Here is a 12,682-nt window from a genome sequence, read left to right as displayed (position 1 = left end):
GGTAGTGCTAAGCATGTTTCGTACTCAAAGGCAATAAATGAGACACCCAAGAATAAATCGGACATCAATTTGGAAAAATAACAGACTTTGTGATCAAGTAAGTAAAATGTTCACTTTAAAGCGTCTTTACGCAGTAAGGCTTTCCTATGGGGGAAAAAGGCATTTCCATACAGTAACTTGCAATAGGTTTCTTGGGATCCTGTTCAAGACTTAAGGTTGTAGAGAGCCAAGGTCCAAACCAGCAGTTAGCCTTTAACTGGGAACAAATCTGGGAGCACCCAGTGGGGAGGGGATGGGAGGGCGGCAGGGATGCGGCAGACTCCTGCTCGAGAGACGGCCCAGGGAGCATGGAAGCGCAGACAGTTCTTGGGTGCCACCCCAGTGACGTTGAGGCTGCACCTTTTGTGCTGGCTTGAACCCCCATTTGCCCTGAGCTTAAGTCCAGCAGCTTTGCTCTCAATCTTGTGGCCTGCTCGTAAGCAGCCACCAACCGGAGGGACCCTATCCCTTATTGGATAACATTGGGCCTCAGCGCACTGCATCCGGCCACCCTAGTAATGCGGAGGGTGCAACAAGAATGTATCCTCGTAGGAAGCTGGCTCTATATATACTATACCAAAGTGAGGTATGGTGTGCAGAGAGTCCACTAGAACCCCAAAGGTAGGCAGAGGTAAAGTTAGATAGCACCTCACTCTCTATTTGTGGTAGTGTGGACAAGCAGTAAGGCAGTATCAGAGGAGTGTTGGGCATTTGTTGTACGCACTCTGTCAGCAAATAAATTCACACACTCAAAAGACTGAACTTCAGACCAATTATTTTTGTATAAAAATATTCTTTTAGCCATTTTATTTTCTGAAACCAAGCAAGCCTGGCACAGGTAAGTGATAAGCACTTTGCAGTAAATTTATAGGTTGTAACATTTTGGTTTGCAATTGTAAATGTACTTTGATTTGATTAGAGTAGTGTTACTCATAACGCAATGCTTTTCAGAATACAATACATATACTTTGAATGGGACTTTCAGTAAGATTACAGGTAAGTTACTTTTGGATTACTTTTCATACTCTGAGTACTATACCCGGATACTACTCTGGGACATGTCCTGTAAACAGGTAAGTAAAATCACTCTTGTTAAACAGTACAAACTCCACACTTAAAACTTTTCACAGAAAAATAGTCAATGTTATCCTATGGAGGATAATAGTGTTATTGGTTTTGAGGTAAGTATTTGGTAGTGGTAGTGGAGGTTCTGGGGGTAGACTCAGGCATACCCCAGCGTCAAGGATGCACTCTAGTTACACCCTCAACGGCACTAGGGCAGCAGGGTGCAGAGTACTGAGGCCCAATGTTATCCAATGGGGGATAGTGGGCCTCCGGTTGGTGGCTGATGGCAAGCAGGCCACTTTGATGTGGGAGCAAAGCTCCTGGACTTTAGCTCAGGGCAAATGGGGAAGCAAAGTAGCACCAAAGGTGCACCCTCAGTGGCACTAGGGTGGCCGGGTGCAGGGTCTGAGGAGGCAAGACGAGATTTAGGGGTGTTACAGGTAGGTAAAAGGCAGGGACCAAGGGTCCCTTCGCTGGGATGGGTACACCCCCTATTATGCCACCCTCCAGGGGGAGGAGGGCAGGAGCCGGTCCCTGGTTGGCTGAGTCGCCCCCATCTGCAAGATGGTGGGGACTGGGAGCTGTGCTTCACCTCGCTCCCTCCACTGGAGGGGTGGAGTTGGCAGAGGTGGGCACACCTCTATTCCTACCTTGTTTTTCCCACCGGTTCTCCTGCCCAAGTGGGGGTCAGAACTAGTGAGGACCAGTTGCTGAAAGCAGCAAGCGGCCTAGGGAAGCTCAAAAAGGCACAAGTCTTTGAAGCATCCCCTTTGTGAACCCTGCCCATACTGGGGGAGGAGGCTCGGCACCTCGTCCCAAGATGTGCATTTTTTCAGGCCCCAGAGAGCAGAAGACTTTCAACCCAGGGGTCCAGAAACATGTCTGGTGGTGGCAGCTGAAAGCAGTTACTCAGCCAGGACACTAGTGGTGGGTCAGGGGGCATCTCCAAGATGCCCTCGGTGTGCATTTTTCATTAAATCCCACACTGGCATCAGTGTGGGTTTAATGTGCAGAGAAGTTGGACCTGATTTTTGTCTTAAATATATCAAGTGCAAACCTCAGTTTTCAGTGGGTACCTGATTAGCAGGAGCCCAGGGCCCAGGGCCCAGTCAAAGTACATCAGCAATTCAGCAAAAGGTGGGGGCAACCATGCAGAAAGAGGGCACTTTCTCACCCCCCCCCCCTGCCTGTCCCCAAACAAAAGAGGTTGAGACTAACCTTTTCCTAGAGAGTCTACATTTTCTAAGTGGAAAGTAAATCTGCATTGGCATGGGCAGTCCCCGGTTTGTGTTTCACTACAAAGTCCATTCCCTGTAGGGAGATGGACCACCTCAGCAGTTTAGGATTTTCACCTTTCATTTGTATTAGCCATCTGAGAGGTATGTGATCAGTTTGTACTAGGAAGTGAGTGGCAAACAAGTATGGTCTCCGCTTCTTCAGGGACCAAACCACAGCAAAGGCCTCCCTCTCAATGGCACTCCAATGTTGCTCCCTGGGGAGAAGCCTTCGCCTTATAAAAGCAATAGGTTTGTCTTGGCCTTCAACATTGGTCTGGGATAGGATCGCTCCTATCCCTAGCTCAGAGGCATCAGTCTGCACTATGAACTGCTTGGCATAGTCTGGAGCTTTGAGAATTGGTGCTGAGCACATTGCTTCTTTCAGGGTGTCAAAAGCCTTTTGACAACTAACTGTCCAGTTTACCTTTTTGGGCATCTTCTTGGAGGGGAGGTCTGTGATGGGAGCCCCAATAGACCCATATCCCTTCACAAACCTCCTGTAGTACCCAGTAAAGCCAAGGAATGCCCCACCTTGGTTCTGGGTTGTTGGAGCTGCCCAGTACAGGATGGACTGGATCTTGGGCTGTACCTGGCCTCCACCTACAAATTGACCCAAGTACACCACAGTTCCCTGCCCTATCTGGCAGTTGGATGCCATGACAGTTAGGAATGTTTTAAATGCCCTGCAATCTGCAGGCCTAAGGTGGATCAGGTGATCCTGACAGCAATATCATCTAGATTAACTGCACTAAAGGACTCCAATCCAGAAAGAACTTGATTCATCAACCTCTGGAAGGTGGCAAGGGCATTCTTTAAACCAAAGGGCATAACAGTAAACTGATAATGCCCATCAAGTGTGGAGAATGCTGTCTTTTTTGTTGCTCCTGGGGCCATGCCAATTTGCCAGTACCCTGCAGTTAAGTCAAAGGTACTTAGAATTTGGCTGCACCCAATTTGTCCATCAACTCATCTGCTCTTGGGATAGGGTGAGCATCTGTCTTGGTGCCAGAGTTGAGCCCCCTATAGTCCACAGAGAACCTCATTTCTCTCTTTCCACCCTGTGGATGAGGTTTGGGGACTAGAACCATTGGGCTGGCACAAGGACTCTGAGGGTTCAATAACCCCTAACCCCAGCATCTTGCAGACTCCAGCTCTGATGCTTTCCTTGACTTGATCAGACTGCCGATAGATTTTGTTTTTTGACAGGTGCACTGTCACCAGTGTCCACATCATTGGTGCACCAGTTTGACCAGGGGTCAAGGAAAAGAGCTCTGCATACTGCTGCAAGACTTGCTTGCAGTCAGTCTACTGTTGGGCAGGGAGGGCGTCTGAAAAGACAACTCCATCTACTGACCCATCTTTTAGGCTGTAGGAGAAGAGGTCAGGGAGAGGTTCACGGTCTCCTGATCCTCAGTCACCATCAGCATGGTGATGTCAGCCCTGCCATAAAATATCTTTATGCGGTTCACATGGATAACCCTTTTAGGTGTCCTGCTTGTGCCCAGGTCAACTATGTAGATTACCTCACTTTTTTTCTAGAATAGGGTATGGGCCACTCCATCTCTCCTGGAGAGCCCTTGGTGCCACTTGCTCCAAAACCCACACCTTTTGCCCAGGTTGAAATTCAACCAGGGCAGCTTTTTGGTCATACCAGTGCTTGTCAACCTCCAGGATGGCCTCAAGAGTTATGGATGCCTTTTCCATGTACTCAGCCATTCTGGACCGTAGGCCAAGCACATAGTCCACAATATCTTATTTGGGTTCTTGGAGAGGCTTCTCCCAACCCTCTTTTACAAGATAGAGTGGTCCCCTCACAGGATGGCCTAACAGAAGATAAAAGGGGGAGAACCCTACTCCCTTCTGTGGCACCTCTATAAGCGAAAAGCAGGCAGGGTAAGAGGACATCCCATCTCCTTTTGAGTTTTTCAGGGAGCCCCATAATCATGCCTTTCAATGTATTGCTGAATCTCTTAAGAAGGCCATTGGTTTGTGGGTGATCGGGTGTAATAAACTGGTGTGAGAAAGTGCCTCTGTATATACTGTTCCTTAATAGGTACAGGGTGTACAGAGTTCACAGTCCTCAAGGGTTTGACAGAGGCTAAAGTTAGATATAACCTTACTCTTTAAAGTGGTAGCTTGGTCGAGCAGTAAGGCAGTATCAGAGGACAGTGTAAAGCATTTGTTGTACACACTCAGTCAGCAAATGGTCTCACACACTCAATAACTGAACTCTAGGCCAATGGTTTATATATAAAAAATATATGCTTGTTTTATTTTAGAACCAACAATTGGAATTAAAATATACTTTCTCAGAATGAGATGCTTTATATAAATACTTTTGCAAGATGCAATTGACTTTTGTAAACAGTTACAAGTGGTTGCAATAGGCAACACTATTTTAAACACAACAATGCACTGAGCTCAATGGAAATTTCAAGTTATTTGCAACCGATTACTTTTAGGATTACTTTCGGAATTCCAGGACTGGATCCTAGATTCAGTCCTGGGTCAGTACTTGCAATCAAGTGATGAAAGTCGACTTAATTACTGTGATTATGTTTAAACAATATTTAGCTATTTTAAAAGTTGACAGAAAATATTTTAAAGAAAACAGTCAATGATTCCCTATGGAAGAAAATTCAAGTTGCAGGTACAGTATGTTCTTGTTACTTTTGTAATCCAGTACTGGGTACCTAGACTCAGTACTGGGACCTTTATCCAAAAGAGGTAAGTAATTACGTTTTCAGATATTATACGATTTTTAAAGAATATTTAAAGATTGCAGAAATTGGGTTACTGGTAAGTACAGTTGTAAGAGTCAGTGCTGGGCACCAAGATCCAGCACTGGGAGCTCACCTAAGAGCAGATGAGTGTTTTCGTTACTCAGCTGATTTTTGGTGACTATTTCAAGATTTGAAAAGTCCACAATTTCAGGAAAAAGCCAGTCAATGTTATCCTATGAAGAAGATAGAGTTATCGGTTTAAAAGGTAAGTACTCGACTGGCAGAGTTGAGGTTCTGGGCATAGACTCAGGGGTCCCCCAGGGTCAGGTAGGTACAGTTGGTTCACCCTCAGCGACTCTAGGGTGGCCGGGTGCAGAGAGAGTTAGGCCCAATGTTATCCTATGAGAGGTATGGGGGCCTTGGTTGGTGGCTGCTGACTGGCAAGCCACGCGGCTGTGGGAGCTGGGCTCCTGGTCACTTACTCAGGGCAAGTGGGGAAGTAGGTAGGTGTACAGGTTGCACTGCCAGGGCCACTCGAGCGGCTGGGTGCAGGGTGCTTTTGAGCCTTCGGGCGCTCAATTGATTTCAATGGGAAATCTCCGGTTTAGAAAAAGACTGCAAGCTCGGGGACGAGGATTCTTCAGGTGCCACCACCACTTCGAGAGGTAAGTTGGGTAGTTGGAGGATAGGTAGGTACCCCGGGATTGGGCACAGGGGGCCGCGGGGCACCACGTGCAGGGGTGCCTTTTGGTGTCGGGAAATCTTACCCTCTGTTGATCGCGGTAGGGGGGGCACCTTGTTCTGAGGCTGCAGGCTTCTTCAGGAGGGTCGAGGGAGGTACTTGGGTGCCGGACTCGGGGTCACAGTCGCCGTGGGGTTGTCTCGGGGTCTTTGTTTACTCCAGCACTGGCCAGGCTTGGCTGGTGCAGAGTGTGCTGGGTTCGCGGTTCCGGGTTGCTGCCAGGGATTAGAGGTAGGTTTTGAGTAGAGCCTCTACTCATGGGAGTCCCAGGGGCTTAGAGCCAAAAGGTAGCCAGGTCCTCCCGGGTTTGTGAGGTTGCTGGCCACAAGAGATGCCGGGTTGGAGCAGGTTCTAGGGTCGACAGGCCGGTAGGGCTGGGGCCAAAGCAGTTGGTGTCTTCCTCTTCTTAGCAGCTGCAGGGCAGGTCTTCTTTCTTCTTGCTCTTCTTTGTATTTCGGAATCTGGGGAAGGAAGGTTCAGGGTGCCCCAAAAAACTAGATTTAGGGGCGTTACAGGTAGGTGCAGGGCAGGGACCAATGGGATGTGCATTGTTGCAGGCCCAGGAGAGCTGGGGCTTTCCCACCCAGGGGTCCAGCAATAGGTCTGCTGTGTGACAGCCTAGGCAGCCTCAGAGCAGACGTGGATTGTAGGTTAGGTTTAAGGGGGCATCTCTAAGATGCCCTCTGGGGTGCTTGGTACATTAAATCCCACACTGGCATCAGTGTGGGTTTAATGTGCTGAGAAGTTTGATATCAAACTTCTCAGTCTTGAGTGCTGCCTTTATGGTGCTGTGGAGTTCGTGTTTGACGAGCTCTCAGCACCATGTACTCGTAAAAGGCAGCACGGCACTTACAGTGCTCAGGAATGGACCTGGGTACTGTAGGGGCACAGGGCTCCTGTGCCCACACCATTGGCATAAGGCACCCAGCTAGAGAGGTGGCTGATGTAGGCCATGGCAGTGTAGGTGATGGGCATGGCACACAGGGATGTGTGCCATGTCGATTTTGTTTTTTCTTGCACCCAGACACCCAGCCTGCAAAGGCAGTGTGTGTGTGTGTGTGTGTGTGTAAGGGTACAGGGCCTCCAAGGGTGGCACAATGAGTGCTGCAGCCCTTAGAGGCCTTCCCTGGTCACAAGGCCCTGGGTACCTAGGGTACCATTTACCAGGGGCTGACATGTGGCCAGGGTTTGCCAATTTGGGTTTTGTGTGTTTTAGGGAAGGAACATAGGCCTTGGGCAACTAATTGGCAGGAGTCCAGGGCACACTCAGTCAAAGTACATTCAGCAATTCAGCACAAAGTGGGGGCATACCATGCAAGAAAGATGGCACTTTCTCACAACTTGTACTGCACTACACACTCCTTCCACATGTGTTTCAGGTAAGCAGACAAGAGGTTGGAACCGCTGTCTGAAAACTACCTCCTTAGGAAACCCTGCCCTAGTGAAGACACCAATAAGGGCCTTGGCTACTGCAGGAGCTGTAGTAGTCCTAAGGGGAATTGTCTCATGGTACCTAGTGGCATGATTGTGAGAAAGTGCCATCTTTCTTGCATGGTATGCCCCCACTTTTTGCTAAATTGCTGAATGTACTTCGATTGAGTGTACCCTGGGTTCCTGCCAATCAGGTGCCCAGGGCCTATGTTCCTTCCTTAAACCACACAAACTCCAAATTGGCAAACCCTAGCCACATGTCAGCCCCTAGTAAATGGTACCCTAGGTACCCAGGGCCTTGTGACCAGGGAAGGCCTCTAAGGGCTGCAGCACTCATTGTGCCACCCTCAGAGGCCCTGTACCCTTACACACACACACTGCCCTTGCAGGCTGAGTGTCTGGGTGCAGGACAAAACAAAGAGTCGACATGGCACACATCACTGTGTACCATGCCCATCACCTACACTGCCAAGGCATATGTCAGCCACCCCTCTAGCTGGGTGCATTACGCCTATGGTGTGGGCACAGGAGCAGGAGCCCTGTGCCCCTACAGTACCCGGGTCCATTCCTGGGCACTGTAAGTGCAGTGCTGTCACTTAAGAATACATGGTGCTGAGAGCTTGTCAAACACGAGCTCCACAGCACCATATTGGCAACACTGAAGCCTGGGAAGTTTGGTATCAAACTTCTCAGCACATTGAACCCACACTGATGCCAGTGTAGGATTTAATGTACTAAGCACCCCAGAGGGCATCTTAGAAGATGCCCCCTTACAGCTAACTTGCAATCCACGTCTGCTCTGAGGCTGCCCAGGCTGCCACACAGCAGACACGTTGCTGGACCCCTGGGTGGGAGAGCCCCTGCTCTCCCGGGCCTGCAACAATGCACATCCTGGGTGAGGTGAGAAATCTCCTCCCCCAGGATGAGCAAAGGGAAGCTTCAAAGGCATGCCGCCAGTTGGAGTTTCCCCAGGCCACTGCAACCCCCCACTCTGGCGGGAAGCTTGGCCGGAAACCCCATACAAGGACAGGGGATGTGCCAGCCTGCCCACCCCACCCCTCAGGTGGGGGAGGCGAGGTGAAGCACATCTCCGGGCTCTCGCCATCTTGGAGATGGGAGGCCCTACCCTATCAGGATTAGGCTACTGCCCCCCTCCCACAGGAGAGAGGCAGGATAGGGGGTGTACCCACCCCAGGACAAGGACCCATTGGTCCCTGGCCTTCACCTACCTGTAACGCCCCTAAATCTAGTATTTAGGGGCCCCCTGAACCTTCCTTCCTCAGATTCCAGATAGAAAAACGACAAGAAGAGCAAGAAGAACAAAGACCTGCCCTGCAGCTGCTAAAAAGAGAAGAAGACACCAACTGCTTTGGCCCCAGCCCTACCGGCCTGTCGACTCTCGAACCTGCACCAGCGCGGCATCCCACGTGGCCAGCAACCTCACCAACCCCGGAGGACCTGGCTACCCTTTAGCTCTAAGCCCCTGGGACTCCCACGAGTAGAGGCTCTACTCAAGAAACCTACTTGCTATCCCTGGCACCAGCCCGGGACCGCGGACCCAACACACTCTGCACCAGCCAAGCCTGGCCCGTGCCGGAGTGAACAAAGACCCAGAGGACGACCCCACGGCGACTGTGACCCAGAGTCCGGCACCCAAGGACCCCCCTCGACATCCCGGAAGAAGCCTGCAGCCTCAGAACCAAGTGCCACCCCAGCCGCGATCAACCAGAGGGTAAGATTCCCGACGTCAAAAGGCACCCCTGCACCCGGCGCCCCCCTGTGCCCAATCCCGGGGTACCCACCTAACCTACAACTACCCAACTTACCTCTCGAAGTGGTGGTGGCACCTGAAACATCCTCGTCCCCGAGCCTGCAGCCTCTTTTCAAACCGGAACATTCCCATTGATTTCCATTGAGCGCCCTAAGGCTCAAAAGCACCCTGCACCCAGCCGCCCGAGTGGCCCTGGCAGTGCCCTCTCTACTCTAACCTACTTCCCCACTTGCCCTGAGTAAGTGACCAAGAGCCCAGCTCCCACAGCCGCGTGGCTTGCCAGACAGCAGCCACCAACCAAGGCCCCCCCTATCCCTCATAGGATAACATTGGGCCCAACTCTCTCTGCACCCGGCCGTCCTGAAACCGCTGAGGGTGAACCAACTGTACTTACCTGACACTGGGGGACCCCTGAGTCCATGCCCGGAATTTCAACACTACCAGTCGAGTACTTACCCTTAAACCGCTAACTTCATTTTCCTCATAGGGTAACATTGACTGGCTTTTTCTTCAAAAATCTTCTAAGTGTGAACTTTTCAAAACTGCAAAAATTCACCAAAAATCAGCCAAGTGACAAAAACGAATTTACTCACCTGCTCCTAGGTGAGCTCCCAGTGCTGGATCTTGGTGCCCAGCCCTGACTCTGAAAAGTGTTCACAACTATACTTACTTCTAACTCATTTTTCTCCCATAGGAAACCATTGTCTGCTTTTCTGTGAAATTTCTTCTAAGTGTCTACTTTTGCAAATTTGAAATATTCTTTTAAAATCGTACCATTTCTGCAAACGAAATTACTTACCTGCTTTTGATAAGGACCCCAGTCCTGGGCCTAGGCACCCAGTCCTGGATTACTAAAGTAACGATTAAGTACTTTACCTGCAATTTGAATTTCTTGCCATAGAGATCCATTGAATGTTTTCTGTGAAATATTTTCTAAGTGCTAACTTTTGAAATAGCTAAATATTATTTAAAAATCATTACAGTTATTAAGTCGACTTTCATCACTTGATTCTGAATACTGACCCCAGGCTGGTTCTAGGATCCAGACCTGGAATTCCAAAAGTAATCTGAAAAGTAATTTATTACAAATAACCTAAATTTACCATTGAGCTCAATGCATTGTTATGTTTAGGAAATAGGATTGTTTATTGCAACCAACTGTGACTGTTTACACAAATTTATTGCTTGAAACAAAAGTATTTATATTCAACCTCTCATTCTGAGAAAGTATATTTTTACCCCCTTTGTGGTTCTAAAAATAAAACAAGCATATATTTTATATATACAAATCATTGGCCTAGAGTTCAGTTATTGAGTGTGTGAAACCATTTGCTGACTGAGTGTGTACAATAAATGCTTTACACTGTCCTCTGGTACTGCCTTACTGCTCGACCAAGCTACCACTTTTGAGAGTAAGGTCATACCTAACTTTGACCTCTATCAGCCTCTGGGGGACTGTGGACTCTGTACACCCTGTACCTATTAGGGAACAGTATATACAGAGCCACTTTCTCACAATGATCCACTACCACTAGACTGAATTTGTTCCCTGATGCTGTGGGCGGTTCAAGTGGACCCACTATGTCCACACCTACCCTTTCAAAGGGAACCCCCCACCACAGGCAGTGTTATCGGGGGGGGTCTTTGGGTGGCCACCTGGCTTGCCACTGGCCTGACAGGTAATACAGGAGCTGACAAACTCCTTTACTTTTTGGTGCATCTGGGGCCAGTAATAATGGCTAATTAGCCTTTCCCGAGTCTTTGTTTGGCCCAGATGTCCAGCTAGGGGGGATGTCATGAGCTAAAGTTAGGAGAAACTCACTGTACTTCTGTGGCACAACCTAGTGGCTCCAGGTTTGGGGACTCTGTCCTCAGAGTACAGTAGTCCCTCTTTCCAATAAACTCTGTGGGTACCACTGACATCTCCCTTTTCCTGTGCAGCAGCTTGCTGCCTCAGGCTTTCAAGAGTTAGACAGACCTGCTGTCCAAGGCACAGCTCTTTCATAGAGGGTCCCCCTGGCCTAAGAGTTCAACCTGGTAAGGGTCAAGCTCCATGGGCTCAGTTCCCTCTGGGGTATCCAAGTCCTCTACCTGAGGAGAGGGGTCCTGATCCTTTTGCTGTCTTCTTACCTTTTCTCATGAGAGGTTGGGCCATACTTTCAGGCTCAACACTTCTTTTTCACCCAGTCTTTTACTCTGTGCTCTTGTTTTTAATGCACGCCAATTCAGGGATATCCAGCATTGCTGCATGGGTTTTCAGTTCAACCGCAGCCCATGCTGAGGTTTCCAGATCATTGCCAAGCAGACATGCTGCTGGTAGCTTTGGAGACCACTACCTGTTTCAGGCCAGTAAACCGTAGCTATAACTTGGATGGGGGAGAGGGGCCCAGAAGTGCCCATCTGGCTTAAAGATGTCCGAGAGTGGTCCCTGGCCGACGAAGCCCACATGAAACTCACCTGAAGGGACGGGAGGCTACAAGAAGACCGAATGGTTTGGCGTGACATGTGCACCTCTGGGTTAGCAGAGAGGGAGCCCTCCTCGCAGGATACAACTGACAGCAAGGAGTGGGTTAGATGCAGACAGTAGGCCTACCCTTAACGAGGTGCGCGAGGACCAACCCCAGTAATATCCACACTGGAAGTCAGTGGCATTCCCGTGCTACTTCCTCACCATCATAAGCTTGCAACAGATTCTTTCCCCATTGTACCTTTTGTAACAAAGTGGCTCTGTATATAAGGTACCCAAGTAGGTACAGGGTGTACAGAGTCCACAGTCCTCAGAAGTTTAGTAGAGGTTAAAGTTAGATATAAACTTACTCTCTTAAGTGGTAGCTTGGTCGAGCAGTAAGGCAGTATCAGGACAGTGTAAAGCATTTATTGTACACACTCAGTGAGCAGATGGTCTTTGTATATAAAAATATATAGTTGTTTAATTTTAGAACCACAACTAGGTATCAAAATACTTTCTCAGAATGAAATGCTCTAGTTGAATACTTTCAGTTAGCAATAAACTTTTAAATGCAATAGTTACAGTTGTTGAAATAGGCAACACAAGTTAAACAATTATAACTGAGCTCATGGGAATTTTTAAGTAAAAGCAATATCAATTACTTTGCATAGGTTTTTCTTACTCAGGGCTGGATCCTGGATTCAGCCCTGGTGCATCTCCTGTAAACAGTTGAAAGAAATAGTTTTTGTTCCACAGGCGATTTTTAAGGAATATTTGTATGTTTGAAAAATCGACACTTGGAAGAATTTCTGGTCAAAACTAGGCAATGTTATCCTATGGAGGAAAGTTTGGTTATTGGAAAAAATCACAGTTATAGTTACTTTTCAGGGTCAGCGCTGGGTACCAAGATACAGCACTGGGATCTCTCCTGGTAACAGGTGAGTAATTTTGTTTTCGTTGATCGGCTGATTTTTAGTGAATATTTTAAAGTTTCAAAACTCGACACTTAGAAGAATTTCCAAGTGAAACCAGTCAATGTTACCCTATGGAGAAAACGTAGGTTATCGGCTTTCAGGTAACTACTCAACTGGCAGAGTTAAGGTTCTGGGCATAGACTCGGGGGTCTCCCAGGGACAGGTAGGGGCAGTTGTTGTTATACCTTCAGCGTCACACGGGCAGCCGGGT

General features: G+C 48.6%; 1 protein-coding gene across 2 annotated transcripts in view; it reads right to left on the bottom strand.

The window, feature by feature from the left end:
- Nucleotides 1–12,682, bottom strand: part of KMT2B (lysine methyltransferase 2B) — a 694,916-nt gene that overhangs the window by 508,164 nt on the left and 174,070 nt on the right. The window lies entirely within an intron of this gene.

This window comes from Triturus cristatus, chromosome 7 (assembly GCF_964204655.1).
Source record: "Triturus cristatus chromosome 7, aTriCri1.1, whole genome shotgun sequence".
Lineage (NCBI taxonomy): Eukaryota > Metazoa > Chordata > Amphibia > Caudata > Salamandridae > Triturus > Triturus cristatus.
The sequence above is the reverse complement of the archived record's forward strand: the minus strand, read 5'-3'. Positions and strand labels throughout refer to the sequence as shown.